The sequence below is a fragment of the Passer montanus genome, unplaced genomic scaffold (assembly GCF_014805655.1).
Source record: "Passer montanus isolate IOZ18808 unplaced genomic scaffold, ASM1480565v1 scaffold106, whole genome shotgun sequence".
Classification (NCBI taxonomy): Eukaryota; Metazoa; Chordata; class Aves; order Passeriformes; family Passeridae; genus Passer; species Passer montanus.
In genome coordinates this window covers 1883226-1908564 of record NW_024357170.1, presented here as the reverse complement: position 1 = coordinate 1908564, position 25339 = coordinate 1883226, and the positions used below count along the sequence as shown (strand labels likewise).

The 25339-nt window shown below is 41.6% G+C and overlaps 1 protein-coding gene across 5 annotated transcripts in view; it reads right to left on the bottom strand.

The window, feature by feature from the left end:
• SHISAL1 (shisa like 1) overlaps positions 1 to 23852 on the bottom strand; it is a 72213-nt gene extending 48361 nt beyond the window's left edge. For 3 of the 5 annotated variants that reach the window (XR_005628898.1, XM_039721288.1, XM_039721261.1), the window contains exon 1: positions 23210 to 23474. The gene's annotated coding sequence lies outside the window, so the exon portion shown is untranslated. Of the gene's footprint in view, positions 1 to 4221; positions 4649 to 23209; positions 23475 to 23720 lie in introns of those variants that run through there. The other 2 variants (XM_039721271.1, XM_039721280.1) reach the window with 2 other exon arrangements.
• Between the last annotated feature and the right edge of the window lie 1487 nt (positions 23853 to 25339).

Below are 25339 nucleotides of genomic sequence, written 5' to 3'. Positions count from 1 at the left end.
CATGTGGAAAACAATCGGGGTAGGAAAAAAGAACTTCACCTATGAGAATACAAAGTCACTTGATGTTTAAAATATTTTCATGAAGTTTATGTACAGAAGAGAGCATGGCTTGGGAATTCTCCTGCACCCAATTTAGTAATGGTAAACTCTCAAGTCATGCGCAGTGATGGCTTCTGGACTGGTAAAACTGAGATGTGGCGGTCACAGGTTGATTACAACTTTCTGATAGGAGCCAGATGCTAGCCACTGCATTTTTGAGATGCACTTACAAAGTCTCTGACCCAAAGAACTGAAAATTTAATTAAACCTCTGTATAATTAAATATACACCTTAACTTAATGAAAGATTGTGATGAAAGGATACAGGGATACCAACATCACTTTAAATCATCCTTGCTGATAACAAGCTTAGATATCTTTGAAGGATCACATCTAATCTCCGCATTCAGATAGTTAAAAACAGCTCAAAATTAGGTAAAGATGCAAAATAAGAATGTAGAGTTTTAAATAACAAGAAGTATTTTAAAAATCAGATGCTTTGTTTCTGGAAATTTTAGCTTTTCCTCTGCAATAATACTTCATTACATGCATTACCTCATGAAAGTTGACATGAAAAAGCCCTTACTCATACAGGGAACAGTTTCTCACATTCTTCTAATGACCCATTCTTTAGGGTATTTTAGCAACATGAAATTAGTTACATTTAGTAAGCAGCAATTTTATAACCATATAACACAGATAGTTTTAGCCATTTCCCTTAAATGGGGTACACATAAAGCTTAACATAAAACTTATTTAAAAAAAAACCTCAACAACAAAAAAAGCTGGAATTACAGCATCCAAGGCAGGGAAGGCCCAACATGCTTGCAAATTTTATGAGCAGAATGTTATTTTAATGCTGGTATCTCAAGGCATTTTCGAGGTCTGTTCCCAAAATGTTAGGCCTATTGTAACAATACTTCTTTTGGCTTCTTGTCTAATAATCTCATCCTTTTGGCAGCTGCCACAGATGCTCATTCTGCAATCATTTTCTTTTCACCAACCATAAGGTCTTTGATGCTCACTTTGTAATATACTTATCAGTATGGATGGAGTCACATAGGCCAGTCAATCAATTTTGTGTCTTGGCACAGTAAACTACATCCAAAATATATTGAATGGTGAAATCCTTAGCCCTTCAATATAACTGAACTGAATCTAATAGAGTCTGTGAAGAGCAGAGAGAATTTTTATATTTAAAATCAACCCATTTCAGTTACAGGTAACAAACCAGAATTCCCCACATAAAGAGGCCAGATATGAAGAAGGATTGAGATCTGCCTTCCTTATTTGACTTGGGAGGACAACTCACAGAGACATCACTGGACAACTCTGGGGTAAAGGCAGCTATTATTTTAAGAAGCAAATTATAGAAATATTTATTTTTTAGCTCATATAAATGAGACAGAAACTGAATGACAGCATAATGTGAAACAGAGTTGTCCAAGTAAGGGAATGGTAGCCAGATAACCTGATTCTATTCCTTCTCATCTTCTACTTCTTTCAGCTGCTTAAATCATTGTTTATTCCCTCCAGCAAAAACGTTGAATAGAAATTATCAGATCTGAAAACTCCTTTCCATTCTTGAATTTTTTCTGAATTATGATTTTCTTAAAAATCCAAGTCAGCAGTCCATTCCTCAGCTTCCTCAGTAATCAACTGTTTTCTACACTACTAAACATATTGCTCTGGTTGGTGGTATTTCAACAAAGTTCATACGTCATTTTCTTTTCTCCTTGTCCTATTTTTTTCCTCTTCAAACAAATCCTTATATTGGGTAAACCATTCATCCAAGAATCCTTATGTTTTAATATCTGGGCTTCAACATCAGTTAAAAGGGTAGGCACAGACTACAGCATGGTTTTGTATAATTTCTATCATGTAATCACCATTGAGGATTACTGTCCTTTTTCAGGAACCATAACACTGGCAAAAGAGGCTTTTCCAAGGGCTCCTGAGGAGTCAGTGCCTCAGCTGCTGGAGCTACTGTAGATTCTAAGTGTAACCTCAAGTCAAACAAACTTCTGGATATATTGTAAGTAAATTCTACTTCAGGAACATAATCTGGTTGTATTTGTAGTTACAACAAAATGTAGCAAATAAACTCAGCCCTCCTAAGAAGACTTGACCAATCCAAGGTCTTTCATGCAAAGACATAATTGATTTTTATTTAGCATCTTATCCATTCTGAACTAGTACAGAAATTTGATTGTCCTGGCCACAATAGTGACCAGCTAATAAGCTTAGAAAATTGTAATCGTACCAATTAAAGGAAGTAATCTGTCCAAAAAGTGGTTTACATCATTTTCAAAGGCCAGAATAGCATCATATTCCATGGGCACATGATTCAAAGCATTAGACTAATCACTGGTACTGCAACAGGGCTTTTTGGTTGGCAGAATTATGCCTTATAACTAGAACTTTTGTTTATTTGTCATCCTAGTTTTCTGCTGACTGGTAGAACCATCAGATGGCTGTACTCTTGTTCAGTAGGTTAGAAGACCAAGTCAGCTCAGTCTTCTTCCTGCAGAACTGACTTCCAGATATGTGGGCATGCAGAGAAGTTTGTCTTAGACATAAATTTCTTCTATATTCCCCTAATGAGGCTAAAAATGCTATGGAAGAAAACTTAATTCCTGAAAAACCTTCATGTAATTATCATAGCAATAAATTATTTCATTGCTTATATAAATGTCTGCTTTTCTCCAGAGCTCTTGTCAGCATGGACATCTTTTACTTCAACGACTTCTATTGATCAGCTCTAAATAAATAGTAAATGCTACAGGACCAGATTAACATTCTCTTATTCTTGCTTTACAAAAGGACTGATTTGCCCTCACTGTACCACTACTTTTGCACCCCACTTCCCAAAAAAGTTTCTCAGTATCCTCCCTCTTTGGGACAAATTTTGTGCCACTTGTCCTGTGAGAAATATGGGAGAAGCTCAATAGTCTTTGATAAGGAAAGTAAACTTGGATCATAATACTTATTTCAAAGAAGCACTTAGAAAATAAAATATTGAAATATCAATTAATTTGAAGAAGTAAGGAAATATTTTACATTAGACTGATATTTACACATAGGTAAAACATAGTGTTTTCTTTGAGAAGGAACATCACACTAGGTCAGAAACCTTATCAGCTAGAAACACCATCCCATGAGTAAGAAATTCAATTAAAAGGAGGCCTTGTTCTTAACCTGATATATTTCTAGCTAAATCTCACACGATGCTTCTCTAACATAACTTCTTTTTCTCCCCAGCTGCTGTCTTTACCTCAATTGTGTACCGAAAATGCCAAACCAAAGGACAAAATTGCAATTTCATCATTCCTGTAAGCTGTAAGCATAGCAGCTTCTGAAGGCCATTCTGAACAATGAATTTCCAAATCAAGTAATGCAATTAATAATTTTCCTTGTATGACAAGGTAATTAACAGTAACTGGCAAGGCCATTCTAAATTACAGAAATGTCTCTCAATCTAAGAAGAAAACTCACCTTGAAGCACAGCACTGATTAAAAAAAGAACTCAAGGAAAATCACATTTAGGGAAACACTTCTCAGTTAGTCAGGGCTTTAGCTTGAAACGGCAACATTGTGGGCACCAAATTCCACATCACCCCTCCCAGCAGGGCCAATAACCAGGCTTGGCATCTGCACTGTGCCTGCCTTCCAAACTAACTCCTTGTCAAAAAGGGGCTCTTCAAATGAAGAGGGATGTAAAATATGCTCAGAGAGGAGAGCAAGATTCATGTGGAGAAGTGATAACCTTCCTCAGGGAAGTCAAGAGGCAGCAACCAGAGCTGAAACATCACAGTGTGCTAAGAATCCCTGCTGCATATTAAAGAGTGAGCCCATTTGTTTCTCTAACATGAAAACACCTGGAATCTTCAAAGAGATGAAGCAAGCCATGAAGAAATCCAGAAGGCATTGTTTCTTAAAGCAAGCAGAAAGGAAAACTGGCTAGGAATGAAGACAAATAAGACAATTAAAGGTGACTTGGTTGGTGCTGCTGGGCAGGGCTGGCACAGCATCCAACATTCTCCCAGCAGTGGGCTGGGGGTGGGCAAAGTCCCACCAGGAGACATAGCCAGGCCCCTGACACAAACTGATCAAAGGGATACTCCAGACCATGTGACATTGATTCAAACAAAACCTAAGGAAAGGGGGAGCACTGATTACTTACCATGTTTACCTTCCAGAGCCACACCGGAGCCCTGCTTCCCTTGGATATTGCTTGCTGATGGGAAGTAGAGAATAAAATCTTTGGACTTTTCCCTTTGCTTGCGCAAATCCAATCTTGGCTTTTGCTTTAATAAACTGCTTTATCTCATCCTCGTTGTTTTCCATCACATTTTCTCTACCCTGTGCAGCTGAGGAGTGATAGAGCAGCTTGGTGAGCATCCACCATACAGAGATTGGATTTGCCTGGAAAAGTTCTCGTAGTGGAGGGAGGGCTACAGGGGTGGCTTCTGTGAGAAGCTCCCAGAAGCCTCCTCCATGTCCAGCAGAGCCATTGTGAGCCCAAGCTCCAGGCAGACCTGCCACTGGTCAAGGTCAAGCCTAGCAGAGAAGGTGCTGACACCTAAGAAATAATGGATTTAAGAGTGTCCTAGGTTACAATATAAAGATGTACTCTACTCCCATCCTCAAGAGCTGTTGAAGCCAGGAGGGGCATTGTTTTGTTTTATCTCCTGTTAATGGGCCCATCACTGCCTTGCCCATGGCTCAGAGATAACTCCCTCTGAGAGCCATTTCTGTTTAATGGACAATCAAGGACCCACAGCACGACTGACAGAATGATATCAGCCCATTGTGAGCTGCTCCACCCAGTGGAGAGGAGCTAAGCATCCCCACCTGGATATAATCTGGGTTTGGGATGGAACAAGCTGCCCTTATCCACTGGTTTCCAGGGGGCAAGAGCTACCAGATCTTTTCTATGGGATTATCACTTCAACAAGACCATTTCATCTGGACTGCTACCACCACCCTAACTAGCAGGGTGTCAGGTTGTATTCCGACCCTGTCAGTGGTTTTTCTTTTGTATTACTGTGGGATTTTTTTCCCTTTTCCTAATAAATTATATTTCTGACTTGGAGTCTCTCACTGGTTTTGCTTGCAAACCAGAACAAAGAACGATAACAACAAAAAAAGTTCATGCACAGCTGTAACTGGGTACAGAGAAGAGAGGGATGAGACATGATGAACTACCCTTAACCCCCATTCCCATCTCCCTGTGCTGGAGGGAGGGAATTGGGATTAATCCTGGGAAGGAGGGGTGTGGTGGGGGGCAGGTGTTTTCAATATTTGTTTTACTTCTCATTATCTTATTCTTTGTTCATAAATTCAATCCACTTCCCCAATAGTTTTCCCATGTCAGTGATGGGGGAGGGATCTCTCCCTGCCCCTACCTGACCTCCAGAGCCTTTCCCCTCCTCTGTCCAGCTAAGAGAGGCAGTGATAGACAGGCTTGCATGGGTTTCTGGCATCCAGACAGGTAAAACCACAAAACTCACAGCAATGCATTCACTTTTGAAGGTCTCTGACTGGATGCCTGAAATACAAGACAAAGAGATGCCCTTAAGATGAGAACTGTGGGGATATCAGCCCAGTGAAGTAGAAACAAGCAGTTTCAATTGAACCGTCTCAATTGCAGCTTTGTAAGGCAGTCAGTTCACAGGAGAATGTCCATGTGAAGGACAAACAAAGCATCTGCAACCGAAACAGTAATTTTAAAAATTCAGGGCAGTCCTATCAGTTTGACCACCTACAGATGGGTCTGATACCCTTCAAACTTTCTGTGGGAAGAGAGGGATCAGCATGTTTTTGAAAGCAAACATTGCTACTAAAAAGGGAGATCTCCCACAGAAGGAGAGTTTTCAGAGCATACCAGTGCTTGAAAGTGGTGCCTGCCTCAGCAAACCTGAGTAAAGTGGTTATTTTGTTGTTTGTCTTAGAGATGGAAGGGAACAAGAGCCAACTGAGTTCAGCTTTCCTCCAAACAGGTGCACATCAGTGACTCTCTAAGGCTACTCACATGGAGCAAACACCAGCACCACCAGGATCACTTTAGTGGAAACTTCCATTTTGTTCTCATAACCAGCATCTAGATTATCCAGCTTTTCTCCAGTCAGGAAAGCAATTGTATTGTATTTCAATTTGCTTTTGTATTTGGAGCATGAAAAGCATTCTGGAGTTTGTTGTGCCCAAAGGGGAAGAAATAATCACAAGCACTAAGTATTTATATTGCACCATATATATATTAATGTCACCTATCTTTACCACTAAAAGCCAGACTAAAGCTATTTTTTGCTTTTAATTAAATTTGTTATTGAAAATAAAAAACTCTTTGCACATTCTGTATAATTCATATTGTTCTACCATGCAAACATATGGCTCAGATTGCTCATTCGTATGAAGATAAATATGTTTATTCTCCCACTGACTCAGTGCTATGAGAAACTTAATTCACTCGAAAGTTACCCATAACATAACTAAAAAAATGACTATTTAAATCCTTCAGAGCTTCTTACTGGGAAAAGATAATCCAATAATTAAAGAGAACAACTTTTCATCAGGAAAATTAGCAGTTTTACAACAAAAAATAACTACTGAGGCAAACGTTAGTATTTTCTTCACTGTTACAAACATGATTCAAGTTGAATGTGTGCATACATATATTTAAGCCCAGTCTGCAGACAGCACCCAACAGCCTGGAGTGGTACTTTATTATTCATCCATGCCCTGGCTAAAAATTCTATCCAGCTGCTCAGCACTGGACAGAAGCAATCAACAACTTGGATCTAAAATGTGCTAATCAGTGTAACGAATTTATTTAACAACTACCAGAGTGCTGACATACCACTGCAGGCACACCCTCCTCCCCTGAACAGGCACAGCTCTGGCACAAGACTGCAATCCTTGAGCATCAATGCAATCCTCTCTGTTCTTTGCAGAGTAAGAGCCAAAATGCAAAATGGAAAAAAAAAAATCCAAGATCCTCCTTCTCTTAATGGACTTGGACCTCTTTCAATAATTTCAAGTAGTATGACTTGTGCTTAAACTCAAGTTTTACTTCTGGAGAACAAGTGATGTGAAAGTGATTTCCTTCATTACTTGAAAGATTTCTGTAGTGTTTCAAGATAATGTATTTTCAGGCATTCATCTTAAGCAACGAGACATGTTCTTGCATATTCTTTTTTCTTGGAAGTATTTCTGAAGGGTTTTAAAAACTGACAGGTAAATTCAGAGTGCCTTATTAAAAAGAGTCCCTGTGTACAGCAGCTTGACTTTCACCCTTTGGATTTTGCAAAGTTATCACTGTTCTTTTGGTCAACCCAGAAGGATTCTGTATTGGACAAAGGCAGAATGCTTCACGGAGCAACACTTGGAAACAGCAACTGATGCCAAAGATTTTGAAACATTCCCGGATTTAACTGAATTTCAGAAAACTTGCCTCTGCAAGTTTCTTCCTCCACTGTACTTCCCACTAAAATGGAAATGGCATTTTAGACTTTTCTGCTTTACCTCTGTCCTCAGTTGTTTGGGCAAAAGTGATTGAAAAGGATGCGATACATGTGAGAAATGTGACACAATACATAAGATTTTATACCTGTGACATGTATCACATAACACATATCATATCATATGACATGTGATCCATGACATCTTATGACAATATGATTACAAAAATCATATTATATAATAATTTATGGCAAATACAGTAGGTGATACATATTCAATACATATGATAAATATGAAACATTATTATTAATGGTATATATATTATATATTTTTTATATGGGATATATATGAGATATGATATAACAGGTTTAGTTGGGGTTTGTTTTGGTTTTTTTTGAGAAATCCTCATAAGAAAAGATTAAGCTCACCTGTTTTCTGGATTTTTTGTGTATTTGAAGAAGGGGCAAGTTTAGAAAAAAGAGATGAGTCACAACCTTGTGCAGTCCTGAACCATCAGGAAAGCAATGATTTTCATTACTACAATATCCACTTCATGTTCAGTGAAAACTTCAAATATCATATCAATTCTCCACTTAATAGCTGGATTTTCTGCAATCTGCCTGGATTAATCTACATTGTCTCAAGACATTAAATGTAACAAATCTCATTTTCAAACCTACTACAATATGTTTTAAAAGCTAATGCAAGAGCGCTTTTACTGCCTTTCAGTAAAAATCCCCTATTAACTATGCTGAATCACGGCACACGATATAAATGGAAGCAAGACTCTAATAAAAGATGGGATATTAATAAAAATGAGGAGTGGGAAGATGGATCAACAACTGAGAAAGCCGCCTAGCAACGATAAGGGTGCAGAAATGAAAAGGATGATGTGCACAGGAAGCAAATTTATTCAAAACACAGGCTGGAGTACAATTGAACAAGTATCTGCCTTTGAGTAACAAAAGAGCATTTCTTTCACATGTTTAGGAAAACATACTTAGTTAGAAACCATTAGCACTTACTACTGGTAACTGGACTACCAGGTATGGGGCAGGTATTTTTGTACACTGTCATGGTTAAAAAGTCTTCTGCCCTAAATGCACTTTGAAATTAAAAGTCAAGCAGAAAGAAAATTCAAAGCCTGTTACAATTATTTGAAGACTCAATGTAGCTAAGGAAGAATGTAACTGAAAACAGGAGTGGTATTTTTTATTTCCATAGTAATCATCATATAATATTTCATAACTGAGAAAAAATTTAAATTGCTTTACAAATGCCTTGGAAAGCATTCCTTGATCACTTGGAACAGTGCCAGTTTTTCTGCCCAGAGTCTCAGATCCAAACAACTGATGTCTGCTTTGTTTTAGTCCACATCTGTTCCATTGGTACCACACAATGGGCACCTTTGTGTGATTTTTACCAAAATATCCCCTCTCCCCAGTCTCTTATCTCCAGAGAATCCAAAAGTTAAATGACCATGACCAATCAACTGCAACAAGTTACAGATTTTAAGAAACTTAAATAGATAAACTATTAATATATTTAATGAATTACTAGTTAAACAATGCTGCACATACCTGTGAAGGGCCTTATTTGAAATGTCAGCCTTACTATAGTTAGGCTGCAGTGAATATACAAGACTCAAGTATTCTGGCACTAGAGCTCTGCTATCTCATTTTCTTTCCAAGATCATCTTCATCAAAAGGCAGGGCTGAGTATTTATCAATAATTGACACTAATAAGAGAGGGATAGTGGGAATAAGACTTCTGGATAAACTCACATTATCTAAATCAGGAGCTGGATTGATCACATGTGGTCACTCTTTCCCATCTCTAGGCACAGCCCTGTGAAGGACCCAGCTCTGGGGGACAGACTCCTGTGCCCTGTGCTTTCTTTCCAAAATCAAGCACAGAATGGTGTTCTAGAAAGAGAAACAAAGCTAACCAAACCACACCAAAATTACACCAGGAGAAGGAATCTGATGTCCACTAAAGCCTCTTGTAGAAAAGGGGTGAGTTACGGGTCCCTAAGCAGAACTCCCCAGGCAGATATTCAGACATTCCTGGGACACCTCTCACCTATCTTTAGAAACTTCCTACAGCACACTGATCTGGATCTATAGTGAGTTCAATGGAGAGGGGCTTTCCACATGCAAATCACTATGAACATCTCCATTTGGAAGACAAAGGGTGTGCTGCAGACTGCACTGGATGAAGAGAACTCCATTGCGCATGAATACACCAAGTCCTGAGTCACATCTTATCTACCAGCACTGGGCACCAGCTAAGGGTGAGACAGCTTTAGGAAACCTTATTTCTGGCAGCAGTTGTCTTGTGGTCAAATGTGACAGAGAGGCCAACTACAGGTTGGCCTCATTATTAAAAACAAATAAGGAATACTGCACTGACAAGAGACCAGGGAAACACAGGAAGACCACTGGAAGATGCAGCCTTGTACTTTCTTGAGGAAATGAGGATGTGCCAAGTGAAGAAAACCCAGCTATACACAGTGGACAGCAACTATGCAAACTGCAAAGAACCCAAACTGTTACAAGCAAAAGACAAGATATCTGATGCTGAAAGTTGCCCATGGACTTCCGGCAAACTGACATGCACAACATCCTGCCATGTGAAGGAAAGATGCAGGGACTACAAGAGGATTACTTCACTTAATAAGAGCATGTAAGAACCAGAGCTTGCATAACACATTGCTGAGAACCATGTCAGTAGAATTAATTCAAAAGTATTCTGCTTCAGAGTTACGTACAAGGTTTTAGGAGAAGATAAGCAAAACTATCAGCCTGATATTAAACAGGCTGCTGATTACATTTGTGTTTGGCATACCCAAGTCAGCATAGTGAGCCAAATAATGACCTCCAAACTTAAAGAAAAAGCACTTCACAGAAAGGAGTTAAACTGAGGTTCAAGAGCTCTTTGCTTTTGCCATGGCAAAATACAGAATAAAATGCTTCAGTAAATGAACTGAGAAACGTGCAGCACATAATGGAGGAGGAATTACCCATCACTGAGATTAACTGGTTGCTCATTAGCCAGGCCATTCCTGCATATATCAAATTGCTACCCCAGGGTCCAAGGACAATATTCATGTGGTAACACAACAGATCTCAAAACTTCAAGCACTCAGCAGTCTGTGCCTTAAGACACAGAACAGAGGTTTTTCTCTCATATAGCTGTTGGAATAACCTGTACAAGCAGAGCATGAATGCACACATGAATAGCACAAAAGGAGGTAGAACTTAGATACTGACTGAAATGAACCAATCAAATATGTAAAAAGAGAACGAGGGGGAAAGACCTGGAGAAATAAATGACTCCATGTATTCCCTGTATCTTAAGACAGCACAAGATTATGTATAAAGCTGTTGGAAACTCAGAATACCTTTACGGTAGCCATTAAAAAATGTATTCTGTAGATTACTTTCCCAGCAAAGAAGGCAAATAAAGGAAAAGCATAGATATTTTGGTGATATAAAAGGTTATTCCTAGTAAAGCTTAAGTCTTAACCTAAAGGAAATAGCATGACTAAACATGAGTCTGAGCAGCTCCAGAAAGAACTAGAATTCACAGAGTAAAGCAAAGAAAGAATGTAAATTCCCTAAAAATAAAAACAACATTAATACCACATTTGCAAATGGAGGCACCTCAGACTGTTCAGGCAACCACAAATATGCTACCACAAAGGGCTATTGCTAAAACAACTAAATTTCCTTCAATATCTGATCTGAGTTGCTCTTGTTTGTTGTTTATAATATTCAGTGATTGCTCTGTCTCCTTGAGACAAACTCACATGAGGACTATTATCTAGACAGCAGTCTTCAAAAGTACTTTGGCTAAGCACACTCTGTGACTCCACAACAACCAGATTCTTCTGCAACACCATTAACTGAAACTTGCTTTCCCAAAGAGGCGCTGATTACCTGTCCTCTAGCCAAGGTAAAGATACTAGGAGGGAAAATTCCTTGACATCTGGTGGCTCACTGAAAACAAGGCTAGTTTCCACATTCATAAAACTTAGACTTAAAGGGGAAGGAAGATTTGACAACCTCAAAGGTTTTTCTTCTTGTTTGGTGAGGAGACACATCTTAAGAATCCTTTATATGAGGAACTGCATCCCTGAGAACACATAGTTTTAAAGCAGTCTGAATAAACACTGGGAATCTGATCATGTTGAAGGTCCCTTCTCTTACAACCAAAGAGCCCAGTTCCTACTGCTGATCAAAACACTGCACAGGGAACAAAAACCAAGAGCCATTTCTGTCACAGAAACTTTAAATCTGTACAAGAAACACAGCACAATGCCATAGTGGAAAAGAGGTTTAGTGCTGCCACCTGAGAAAAGCCAAACATCTACAGAGCCCTGATGATCAGAGTGCATGCAGGGTATCAATGCCTCTGCTGTCAGTGGATCACGTACCACTGCTGACATCCAGCCATCAAGATGCTGTGTCGAAGTTAAGGTACTTCCAATGAAGACCAACCTCTATGTCAAGATGCTGTGTCGAAGTTAAGGTACTTCCAATGAACACCAACCTCTATATTTTTTTTTTTTTTTTTTTGTGATTCCAGGTCTATTTTCCTGTCCCACTGCCGCCCTTGATGCTGAAAGCTAGCAAAGCAGAGCTTCCACATTCCCACTGTTACTCTGTCAAGCTTTGCCCATTCAGTCCTTCAAAGACTGTGCCAGAAGGCAAAGAACTGCACAGGCTTAAGAGAACTTCTTGACCAAACTTATTTTAGAGAATTTAGGAGGTCCAATTCCTCAAAACTATGACAAATCCCAAGACACACTTTCCCTTACACTGAGCTGACTCCTTCCTCAAAGCATCCACAGTTTGGAGAACACTTCCTTGCCTTCACCCAGAAGTCATTCTGTCAGGATCCATCACTCACTGAGGAACTGGGGGGATAAAATGGTAAATTAAATTCATGCTGGTAAATACAAAGTTATCCAGGGAGGAAATCCCATTCTCTCAGCACTGGGTGGGCTACTTCATCTTAAAGAGACAGGAAAGCTATAATGAAATTATGCACATCAGTACTATGCAGATAGTGATTTAGTACGCAGTAGCAGATAGAATTTCAGAAGCTGATGAGGAAAAAAAAGGGGGGAAAGAAAATCTCATTATATCATGGTATGATTTTTCTACATCTCTAGAGCTGGAAAGGGATCAGGAATGACAAGGATAGTAAGAGCTGTAAAATGTTTTCTTTATGCAAAGCATTTGAACAGTCTAGGAAGATTCAGCTGGGAAGGAATTTGATAAAAGGCTACAAAAATTTACAAGAAGCATTGACAAACTGAATAGACAGCAATCCTGCATCACTTCTTATAATACAAGAATTATCAGACAGCACTTTGAAAAACAACAAAAGGAGGTGGTTTTCCCACACAATATACAGTTTAATTGTTCTCTTTATGACAAAAGCTTGCTTATCTTTCAAGAACAATTAGGCAAATTCTATGGATAAAAATTCCCACCAACAGCTATTAAACACCAAACTGACTGGTGCCAGACAGAATGTACCTGTGAAGCAGCCAGCCAGAAGCTGAGAGGGTATATATCTGGAGAAATACAATTTCCCTATACTTAGATAATAAAATACCTAGCCCAGGCAATAGTAGCAAGCTAGAAAGATGCTTAACCTGATCCAAACATCCTTCTCCTCTGTCATGTGCCCAATCCAAGAGTCACACCAGTCATTAAATTGTTTCTAGGAAAGCATCTATTCCCTTTTGCTGTCACAATGAAACAGAAATGAGATCTCACTTTTCTTTTTAAAGAACCTAATTTTGTACAGATATTTATGCCTTACTGCATCCTGCTGATCACTTGTGTTTTGATAGCTTTACTTTGTTGTAGTGTGCCTTATATGGAGCAAAACAATGAAGGGTTTGTGCTCTGGTGACCTTCAGCTTTGACCAAAAGCTGCCACACCACACCACTAAAAAAACCACACCATGCAGAAGAATTTATTTTTTAAATTTTAAATAGCACTTTACTACTTCTGTCTAAAAGCAATATGTTCTGCAGACATTATTTCATCCTTCTGATGGGCCATAACTGCTCCTAACTACTCATAGAATTATATTTGCAGAGATCATTCACTCTTGTGACAGAACAAAGGTCAGGTTTAGGTGCTGGTTTATGTATGTTAAGGACTTCCTGCTTAGCCTTGTTGGAAATTCTGGTTCCCATTCACAGGGGAAGGAAGGGCAGCAAAATTGCAATTCCAATTGATTGACATTGCATCTGTTGTCATTTCAACAATTCAAAATTCAGGCTCTGAATTTTGAATTCTTGCTATGAGTACTTGCTGGGTCACCGTGTTTGTTTTTGGTCTGTCATTACATTTGTCAGCAGTAGAACACACGGCTCACTTTACTGGGTCTGCCTTGCTACTCATAGCTAGAAAACTCAATTTTGGTTACATCCTTCTTCCTGCTCCCCCAAATGAATAAAACCATCATTCTGATGGATTGCTCTCAACTTGGATACAGAAACAACATGCAAGATAATTCCACCTTACAACCCAAGAGGCATTTGTCACAAAATACTCTTTGCACTTACTGAAAGAGGATTTAAAAAATTGTGATTCTATCGTAAACAGAGCCATGCAACTGACATGTTGCATTGTTTTTTGTTGTTTTGGCAGCTGAATTGGAAGAAAACTGGAAAAGAAATTAATGTTTAAATGGATTAAACATTTGTTTGTTCTTGATGCTTGAAACTATAACACCAGAACAGTTACTTCATACCAGGCAGAAAGGAAAAGGAAAGGAAAAAGCAAAGGAAACGGGAAAATGATTTTCCAAGTTCTGATCAGTACTGCCTCAAACAAAACCATTGCTACTGGCCCCAGCACCACTTCCCATTGAAGACATGAAGAGAAAGAAGACCCCAACAAATATTTTGAGATAGAAGCCTGCCTCATTTTGGAAGTTTGTTGGCAACTGCTGGGCAGCCAGCCCATGGCAGCAGTAAACTGCAAAACATAGTCAATCCCAGCCTTGGTAACTAAAGCAAATTATAAGATTTCCATTTGCCTGCCTAAGCCCATCCGAAAAAGGAGACAGGGCTGACAACACAGAATAGGGAAGACAGAGCAAATTCAGAAGCTACAGAGAATTCTTAGCTGTGATGGTGAGTGATCACACTACAGTTTCATTTACATTATTTATTTCATACAGGGTTTTTAATTGTTGAAATATGCAGGAGGTAGCAAAACCAATGCTTGCCTTCTGTGCCTAATTATAAAAAAAGACAGTAACATAAAACACATCCTGCTTAAGAAAAGTGTTGACTTCCTTGAGAATATTGCTCCTCTTTTATCTTTCCTTGAAAAACAACTGGCACCAAGAACTGTGACTGGGACTTTCTGTAACACAGACACAGTACAGGGTGCTCCTGAAAACCATGGCAGGAGCTCTGCCTTGAGGCTTTAAGGTTGCTCTATAATAACCATTGATTTAAGATTACTGGATTAAATTTCAGTGATCAAAAGCGAAAAATAATGCCTTAAATGTTTCAAACTGTGAAATCTTGTGAACATGTTTATTCTGTATTTCATTTCCATCACAGCAGTAAGTTTGGAGCAATGTTATTTATAGTCAACACAAAGGAATAAATTGCATTATTAGTAGTTCTCAGACACTTGAACTCATGTTCATGCTACTGAAAATTTCCCAGTGCAGTCCAAACTCAGAAGGTTTAGGGAGAAGTTAGGTGGAGTTAGAAAATAGTAATCAAGGTTAAAAACTGAACCAAAATTTGCCATAAGCATTAACCTGCTTGCAGCTTTCATCACAGAGAGCAGACCAATAGAGAAGCACAAAATGAACACACGTAATGCAAATTAATTTTAATGAGAGCTATGTATGCATGTACATCCCTATTAACTTCTTTCTTGCACAATAGATTCTAAAAAGGAAAAAAGAAAAAAAGCAGCAAACTTTAGATTCTGGCCTTAGGGCTGAAATGAATAATGATGGATAGAACTTTCCCTGCTATTAACATGTTACTATGAGAAAGAAGAGACTGTCTAACAAAGACTGAATTAATGGACTGCATGACACAGAAGTGTGGAAATCTAATTACAGAAACAGGGAGTGGTTAGGGCTGGCAGGGACCTCTGGAGATCATCCAGCCTAACCCCCCTGCTCAAGGATCACCTGGAGCAAGTTCCACAGGACTACATCCAGGTGGGTTTGGAATGTCTCCAGAAGGGGAGACTGCACAGCCTCTCTGTGAAGCCAGTTCAATTGCTCTGTCACCCTCACACACGCATAAGCTCTTGACTCCTTCTTCACCCACTCCTTGGCAGAGCTCAGCACATTCCAGTTGCTCTCTCCTATAAACAGCAGCTCCACCACCTTGCCTTGCTGCCCTGGCTTTCCTAAAAGGAATGTAGCCATCCATGACTCTATTCCCACCATGTCTCTGTGGCTGCAATGAGATCATGGCCCCAGTGATAAAGAGCAGAAAGGCAAAAGTAGTACCACTGCTGCCAATTCCCTTCCTCATTAATTTCTCATTGTTATATTTAGCTTACTGCCCAGGAGTGCATCCCAATTCCAGCAGAGGGGACTCAGCAAGGGTCTACTTTCACAATAGCAGCCATTAGGCACATGGGGCTTGACCCTGCCCCCATTCAAATAAACAGGAATTTGGCCATGGACTTGCAAAAGTAGGATACCTGTCTTGAAAACAGTTATTTCCTATTAAAGGAATGTTAGAGTAACTCTTCAGTAACTCTTCACTAGTGCCCTTCTACTCTATAATAAAGGTGAATTGTTGCAAGACAAGCTCGTAATTTATCAATATAGTTCTGTGTATGAGGCTCCTAAAAGCAATTATCACCAGCATTATACAGTATGAGCTGGTTTCTTATGTAAAATGTGTTTCTGAAGTAAACAAACCGTCTGGAGTTTCAGGGAGCTGCCTTTGACCCACCCTAGCTGGGAGATGAACAGTGAAAAGGAGGAAGGGAAATGGGAAGAAGAGTGACAGGACCTGATCTCTGCAGCAGAGGTGAGCACAGTGATTTGTGCACCCTGCTGAACTTCCAGCAGAACTACTTGTCAAAAACCACGGGGTAGAAGCAGAACAGCACCAAGGCTATGGGATCCTTTCCATTCGCCACCTGCCCGGGGAGGGCTGTGGGACAGGACGTGGTTCAGTGCCACTGCCCTGGCCAATGTCCCTGCACTACAGCAATCCCTCTGCCAGCCTCTTACACAATTTCCCACAAGAATTCACGGACTTGCCCAAACAGGGATGAGAGGGGCTGCAGCACAAAATAATAATTAACAAATCTCCAACGTGTCTCTAGAATCCCCTCGCAGAGCTGGCTCCAGTGATTGTTCTCTTCCTGACTGGAACCCAGGTTTCTAAATCCTTGCCAACAGTATTTCTAAAAATGAACTTCCAGCAATATCTTAATCAACAAAATGTTGCCACATCACAACACTTCACAGCAGAATCACAATGAATTACTCTTAAAACTTGACACAATTAAAAAGGGTAATGAGCATTAAACTGAACTTGCCTTTGAGAAGTAGTTTCAGTAATGAGAGCAGCCACTCACTTGATTTCTGCCATGACTTCTGCATTCCAGCCCAAGAAGCCAGATACTGAACCTGAGTGTTTCATTCAGGTCAGGGCTCCTTTACCACTAATGGCAATTTAACTGACAACATGAATGTTAAAAGAAGTAATGTCTTGTTTTCACGACAAAAATAGAAATGAAACCCATCCTGTGAAGATGTTGTTCAGTTCCCATTCATTTCCATTCACACATGCTTGACAACTCCCTGCTTTGGGGTCAAAAGTTCTTCAGGACTATGACATTTTGGGCTGCAGCTTTCAAGTAAATCATTCAAGCAGCCTTGTGTTCAAGCTCTGCATTTTGCGATATTTGTACCTTTAGAAATAGAAATGTTTTGTATCTTGAGGACAGGAAGGTTGGTCTATTATCTTGACAGCTTTCTGTCCGATGATATGCGATGGTCATACTGAAACAAGACACGAACAAAGAACTCTAATTTAAGTCTGGAGTTTAATGCATATTGAACACTTACATTTGCCATTCAAGTTAAAGTGTTCGAAGTGGATATAATTTCCTTGGAAAAGTTCATCTCTCTACACTTCTGTCTATATTTTCAAATGTTAAAATAGTAATTATCTGAAAAGTGACATAAGGAGAAAGCACCCATGCTACACGCTTTACAGGACAAAGCTTTTTTGAATTTGAATAGGTGTACTAACTATTGGGCAGTAAGTAAAGAAGAATTTAACAAATGCTGATGCTGTTAAAACACCTCAGGAGGAAAAAAATGCATTTCCCCAAATGTTCGCCACAAAAACAAACCAGTCCAAGATGGGAGATAACCAGAGAAAATTATACTCTGACTACCACAAGCTGAAAATTGTATGGAAAAGCAGACTCATATATGGGAATGCAACACAAATGGCAAAAGTACTAATCTCTATCTTCCCACCACTTCCTTGCACCCTGACAGCTCTATTTGGACAGAACAATGCCTTTCTAGTGGCAAAATTAATGGAATACATGGATTTGGGAAAGAAAGGAATCACAGATATCTATGAGATATATTTGGAAACCCTTGCCTCCAACAGCCTTTAGGTGATTCATTTGAACCCCTCTTAAAGAAAAAGCCTGTAACTGGAAAGGATTCATTGTTGTGAAACAGCAACACAGGAATGTCAGTAAAATGAGGGCTGGAACATCCCCACCTTAAAAAAAAAAACAAAAAACCCATCCAAATAAAGAAAAAGAAAATAAAGTTTTAGTTAGGAACCAGTCTGGCTAGAGTACAACAACTCAGAGCAGCAGAATTGCATTCCAAAGTTTTCCTTAGTAACTTCCAAGAGTCTCCCACATCAGCGTTGGAGAGAGAGGGCATTTTGCTTCTTCAGGTAAATTGAAATCCCACTGCCTTTTCTGCTTGACATAGCAAATCCTTTGTGCAACAGCTACTATATCACAACTCACTGCTCACTCTTGATATCACCTAAGGAGCTCAAATGGCATCCATTAGAATAAATAAGATTTTATCAGTAACCTGCTGAAGCCTCAGTTGTTTCTCTGGGCAGAATGAGAGTGGATAATACTTGACAGTGCTGCCAGGAATGCCCCGAGATTTGCTGCTTGGAGTGCTCGGTCTGCAAACCTGCTACGAGCTCTGAAGTGAAGCTCAGAACAATGCTTCATGTTCTGTGTTATGCGAGCCTGGTTCTTTATTAGGAAGTTTCTTTCTAGCTACTGAAGTATGTTTAGGAATACATCTTGTTCCTATGGAAATCAGTGAGAATTCTGCCCTTGCCTCCAAATAGAGCAGGAACAGACTCCCTGTCTGCAACATCAGACATCTTGGCATAAAGTGAGAAAATTGGGAGGGCCTGCTAAGCTTCAATGGTGTGGAAAGGTCAGCCTACAAATCAAGGGACTCCCACAAGAGAAACAAGAGGGCTGCAGTACATGCAGAGGGGACGCTTCTCCCTGCCTTACCCCCAGAGAAAATCCCAATTTCACTCCCTGCCTCCTTCCCCCTGCCAGCCTGTCCCAGCTGCTGAAGAGAAAAGGCAGAGCAGCAGCAGCATCTCACAGCTGAGGTGCTGCTGAACCCATCACTCTGAGCAATACAGGTATGGGAGGAACTTGAATTTCAAAGTAATTTGAGCTGACATCTCTATTTTACAAGTGGAAAATACACCCAGGTCCAAAACTTCCAAAATGACTTGGGAGTTTGAGCATGTGAATAATCAGGCATCTCAGAGACGAGGGAGAGGCATCCCTCCAGAATGCATTTTTTGAAACACAGATTTCTTTGGGTTGTTCCAAACTTGGGCCTCAAAAGCCTAAGTCGTTTTGAAATTATTATACATGGTTCATTAAAAATATGGTGAGCAAATGAAAGGCCAGAAAGGAGCTTTTTTACATCTTCATGTTTAAGAAGGTTCATTTTTTAAAATAATAAAATGACAGAAACATGAGAGTTTTACATTACCACTGGTATGTAAAAATACAGTCTTTGTTTTACCTTAAGTTTAGCCACTAAATTCTGATGAAAAGCAGAAGTTAGTCTACCATATATACTTTAAAAGTCAGGTTATCTGCAAACGTTTAATATGAAACAATCCTGCCTCAATCTAAAAGACTGGAATATCAGAAGTATTGATTATTAGGGTGATTCTGAAATGAAGACCAAACTAAAAGCCCTATAGCTAAATCAAGTACACCACCATTTGAAGTATAAACACTTCACAGTCGCTTATGAAGAATATAACTGAGCTCCCTACTGGAATTACAGAAACATCTCTCATACTTCCCTAACACCATTACTCACTTCTGTCAAATAAGGTCATGCATTTTATAAGCTCAAAAAGTATACCTGGAAACTCACCTGCCCAACCTTCTCCTAAAAACAGGGGGAAAAAACCCAAAACACACACACACGCAAAATTCACTTTGGATATTTAGTGCTGGTCTCTGCCCTTCACAAGCCCCTTGCTGCCAATATGCCTGTTTTAAATTCATAATGGCCCTATTTTTCCATCCAGAAAACCAGTACATTCAACCTGACAGCAAACAGGAAAAGCAGTGATGAGCCATTATTTGTTTTCAAGTCTTTGGAGTACAGATCTGTGAACTTTTTCTCTGAAATCTGTTTCCTTCAAATATATTCAGCAAAATGAATGTTAAGGAATTAGCACTGGAAGTAATTCCTCACAACATCTTCACACTGATCTCCAACAATCCCACTGGTGTACAGATGCCAGTGACTAAGGCCCGAGACACAAAAGATGTTGACTACCATTTGTTTTTGTGCTGCACTAACATTTTGCTGATTCCCCAGAGATCTCTCTGGGCACAATATATGCACATAGGACAACTTTACACTACAAATAAGCAACCCTGAATGATGATGATTAATGGTAGTAGATCAGTTACCGAGAAAGGAGATCAACCACCTCCTCTAACTAATGGTCCAGGTGTGGAACTTCCAACACCAGAGAAACAAAGAACATTAAGTCTGTTTCCACATGACAACAAAGTTTGAGCGATAGGCTGGTTGAGCAATTTGCAGGATCTTGAATATGAGCACCAGAAGAAGCATTTTTGTATATAAAAAACAGTGTACATTATATCCAAGTTACTTTGGTATAATGTTGAGTAAAACACAATGAAAACCAATATCATTATATGTATAGACTTAGCCGGCACATCTATGTAATTTTTTCCCACTCCCTGAAACAAAATCCCTTTATCAGTGACAGCTTTACATACTAAGATGCCTTCTCACAACCTTAAGTGATTATTGTTCTGAAACTATCTATAAAAGTAATAAGGGCTTGTTACAAATTATCTTTCTTGCTGCCTGTTATCAGTTTTAAAAAATAAAATTAAGACTTTTTTTCCCCTCCTCGTGGCATGTAGGGTCTGAAAAATGAACTGGAATATCTGTTACTCTTACTACCACCAATAATAAAAGGCTGAGCTTTAGAGATGTAAAGCACAGAGTAAAACCTAGACCACTTTCCCTGTACTTGTATCGACTGTACAGCACGAAGCAGTAAAAATGTAATTATTCAGCAAGGAAATTTAAGTCAATGACATCCAAAGGAGACAAGATGACAACTTGATTTTTTGTTCTTTTCTTCCTTTCTATTAATGGGATTATCATTAAGTTATTTCACTGGTAACTAGGGGCTGGTCATGGTCCTCCAATCACAAGAAATATTTTCAGATAGGCATCTCACTACCGAGTTGCTAAAAAACAGAATACAAAAGTCAAGGTCACAGGCCTTAGGGGTATTTCAGTAAAAATACTTTTAGGGTATTTCAGTAAAAGCATGAAACTTTTTTCAAGAAGTGGTTTGCCTACTCTAATGCATTTGGAATGAGGCAGATGTTTTAGCACTTTGCTGGACTGAGCTGAGGATAGACTTTCTCACAACACGAAAGAGAGTTATTTTATAACAGTTTATTCACTGAGAAGGAGTGTTTCAAGACAGCAGAAAGAAAGTGTGCTTCATACAGAAGTTCCTCTACTATTATAACTTCCTACTCCTATAATCTGAAACAGTCACAACTGAACGTCTCTCAGGCAGTGTTTCAGAACTCAGTATTCTAAAACATTCCTTACACACTCCCAATGCTTCTCAACATAACACTGTGTATTAAACTATCTCTTGCAAAATGATGAAAATTTGCAGGATAGTTTCAGATGTTTAACCCAACATATAGTTAAGTTAAAAGCATGTGTTTGCTCATTTTCTCTAAAAAAAACTTTTAAGTCCCTCTCAGGTTGCAATGCTAAGGCAAGTGATCAAGACTGTCATTCGGTTTCACAGCATTTTCTTTCCTTACTCTTGCATCTTCTCACTGGAGGTATACACTTTGTAACAGTGGATATTCCTACAAATTTCCGAATGCTGAAGACCCTAGTTTTTACCCGATTCTGAAGATGTTAACCCAGGAAAGCATTTTAAAATGGCATTAGGAGCACTGTTTTCAGCTGGGTGGTAACAATTGACATCTTTTGAAGACCGGCAGGACTATGATATGTTTTATAAAGACTGGAGTTTAAAAGGAGGATTTTTACCTCTACCATTAGGGAAAATGAATGTATAACATATGTTCACTCCTTGTAACCGAGGACAATACACTCATATACTCAGTTTTAACACTCCATCTTAAAGAAAGTATTTTGCTTGATTAGGTCAGAGCACAGGTGCAAGTGAGCGAAATTTCCTTTTGTTAAGCAGAGTGGGGCAGGTTAGAGACCTGTCAAGGTCACACCACAGCAGGATGACAAAGTTATAGAGGAAGTCACCACTGATTCCCAGCTCAGCTGTAGCAGAGACTGCAACACGAAGCTCCTCAAAGGATTCTGTGCTGCCAAATGACACACAAGCAGAAAGAGAAGTAACATCAACAGTTTTTAGCACTAATATGTCTCAGGAGTACTTTGAACATGAGACAAGTCAGACCATGGCTTGGTTTGAGTTTTACAGCTAAACGAAGTAATGCAGCAGAAAAAATACTCAGAAACCTTGTATAACTCTCACACTTGCTCAATCACATCCACATATGGTTAATTAAGTCTGGGGAAATCGTGGAGTTTTGGAGGAAAAGTGAAGAGGGTCCACAGGATCACGCAGGGTTTATTTGCTTATTTTTCTCCCCCGATGACAAAACAAGGTACTAGTACGAATATGAAAAGACAAAAAAATCGGGCAAATAGATAACCCTCAAGGCTCCGAGGGGTCCCGTTGTCATGGAAACAAGTCGCCGCTAATGAGCTTTCCACGGCATGAGTGATTAATACCCGTGCCCTGTAAATAAATATTGATGCCGAACGCAGCCAGACAGGCACGCAGCCGCTAGATCGGGGCGAGCAGCAGCGCAGCGTGCACACGCCGCAGCTCCCTGCGCACAAAGGGGACCACACAAAGTTTCCCGAGCGCTGCTGCCACCGCGCTGCGCGGGGGAGCGACGGCGGCCCCCGCGCAGCACAACGCGGGCCGGGCCGAGCGCTCTGCCCCGCTCCTGCAGCCAGGCACGGTGCCCGCCGGTCCCCGGCAGCGCACGGAGCAGCGCAGCCCGCCACCGCCACCCGCCCGGCCCCGCACAGACAGACACACAGACACGCCAGCCCTCACGTTGCGCTAAGCCGCTGCCCGCGCACAGCCACTTTTCCCGATAGTTGCACGGCGAATCCACCAAGGAGAGCGCGGCTCCGACGTGTGGCCGGGGACGGCAGCGCCGGCACCTCCGACCTCGGGGAGCAGAGCAGGGTGCTTCAGCCGGCGAGCGGGGGGACGAGGCACCGATGCACAGAAACTGCTGCCACCTCCTTCCCCGGCTCCTGTCCCCGCCCGCTTCTCCACCTTCTCTCTTCCTCCCCCCACCCCTGCTCCAACCAGCTGCTCTCGCTCCACCTGGGCCGCCTCTCCAGGTGCCTCCCTGCTTCCACACGCGTACCCTACGGCAGCTGGAGCTCCGGGGCGGCTGCTCCGCCTCTCGCCGCGCTGGTTCCGCAGGGAAACTTCCCCGGCCCCCAGCGCTCCTGTCCTGTACGAAGCGGGCTGCACGCCTCGGCCGGGGACATCGCAGCGCGGAGCCCTGTCCCGGCTCGGGGACAGGCAGAGCCGGCCGGAGGTGACCACTCACCTCAGCAAAGCCCGGCGGCACCCTCCCGGCGTGGGGGTGGACGCGGCGCTGGCGGCATCGCCGATGGAGGTGGAACCTGGCGGGGACGCGGGGCGCTCCCCCTGCCCTGCTCCTCCTGCGGGGCTCCCCGAGGAGGGACGGGATGCGCCGCCCGGGAGCTGGCGGCACTGCCGGGCCGCCTCTGCGGTGCCGCCGCCCGTCCTCCTGAGCTGGGGGGAGGATGGATGAGGGAGGGGGCGCTGGCAGCGCGGGTGCGGCCGGAGCGGAGCCGTGCGGTGCCGCTCTGCGGTGCGCAAGGATCGGCTTTCCCGGGGAAGACTGGGCTCTGTCACCAGCGACCGGGCGGCTGGGCCAGGAGGCGACAGTGCGGGGGCTTCCCCAAGGCTCCCAGCCAGCCGCTGGTCTCTGCCCGGCTCAGACCCGGGCTCGCTCCCCACTTCCTCCTCTTCCCCCTTCCCGCACGCCGCCCTCCCCTCCCAGTCTTTACGAGGGCACTGGGGATTAAGTGTACGTTCAATTTAAGAGCATTATATTAATAAATAGCGATTCGGTGATTTTAAATTACTCTGCGAGCATCCATCCGGCAGCCTGTTAAGAAGCAATCCCCTCCCGGCACGGTTTAACCGGAGGGATCAGAGCGCGGGCGCCGCGTCCTCCGGTGCCTCCAGCGGGGCTTGCCCGGGGAACCGCGGCCGAACACCCACCTGCTGTGGGGTTCCTTAGGAAAATTCCTTACGGGAGAGGCCTGCCCGGCCCGGGAGGGCGGTGCTGCAGGCGGGAGGGATGGAGGGAGCACCGGGAGAACCTCGGCCTCCGCCTGGGAACAGCCCCAGAGTTTGTCCCACGTCTCACTAGAGACTAAACCAGCTCAGGCTAGGCAGGGGTTGGCCGTGCAGCGCGGTGTGAGCCCTCCTGGCTCCTCGGAGCGATTCTCGAGCTCACCTGCGCACCCGGCGGCCCCTCGCTGCTGCAACAGCAGCCCCGCGGCTCCGAGACAAAGACTAAAGCATCTCCGAGATGGGAAGAGGAGGCTAGACACTGATTTGAGGGCTCAGCCCTCAGAAGATGGCTAAAGCTTCCCTTTCTCCCTCTCCTTCCTTTTGCATCACACCTCCAGAGCCCAACAGGTGGTTGTGACCTCAGAGAGGTTCTAAGCTAATCTAAGTAATGTCTATAAGTGATCTCTCTCATGAATTCACATTATAAGAAAAAAAGATTTTTCATTTACATTTTAATGCATAAATCATGCAAAGTAGGGAGCTCCAGACACTGTTGCAAGAGTGATGACTCATGCCCACCACATGTACATTATTTATTGTCTGAGAATGGCACCATGTTAAAATTAGGCTGCTTGATAACCTAATCTGGATGTTCTGAACTGCTTCCCTATAATTATGTTCTGGAGATAGTAAAGCATAATTTCTTAACCCTAGTCTCTCTCCCTGACACAATTCAGAGACTTGTATGGAACTACATGTTTCAAATTTCCTAGCAGGTGGAGTGCTCTTTCTGCACAGGTACTGCACATGGAAAGGAACAATCACAGATGTACTTCTCAGATCAGTCAGGAATGCTAAGTATGGCTTTCTGCACATTAGCAGATAAAAACTGTTAAGTTC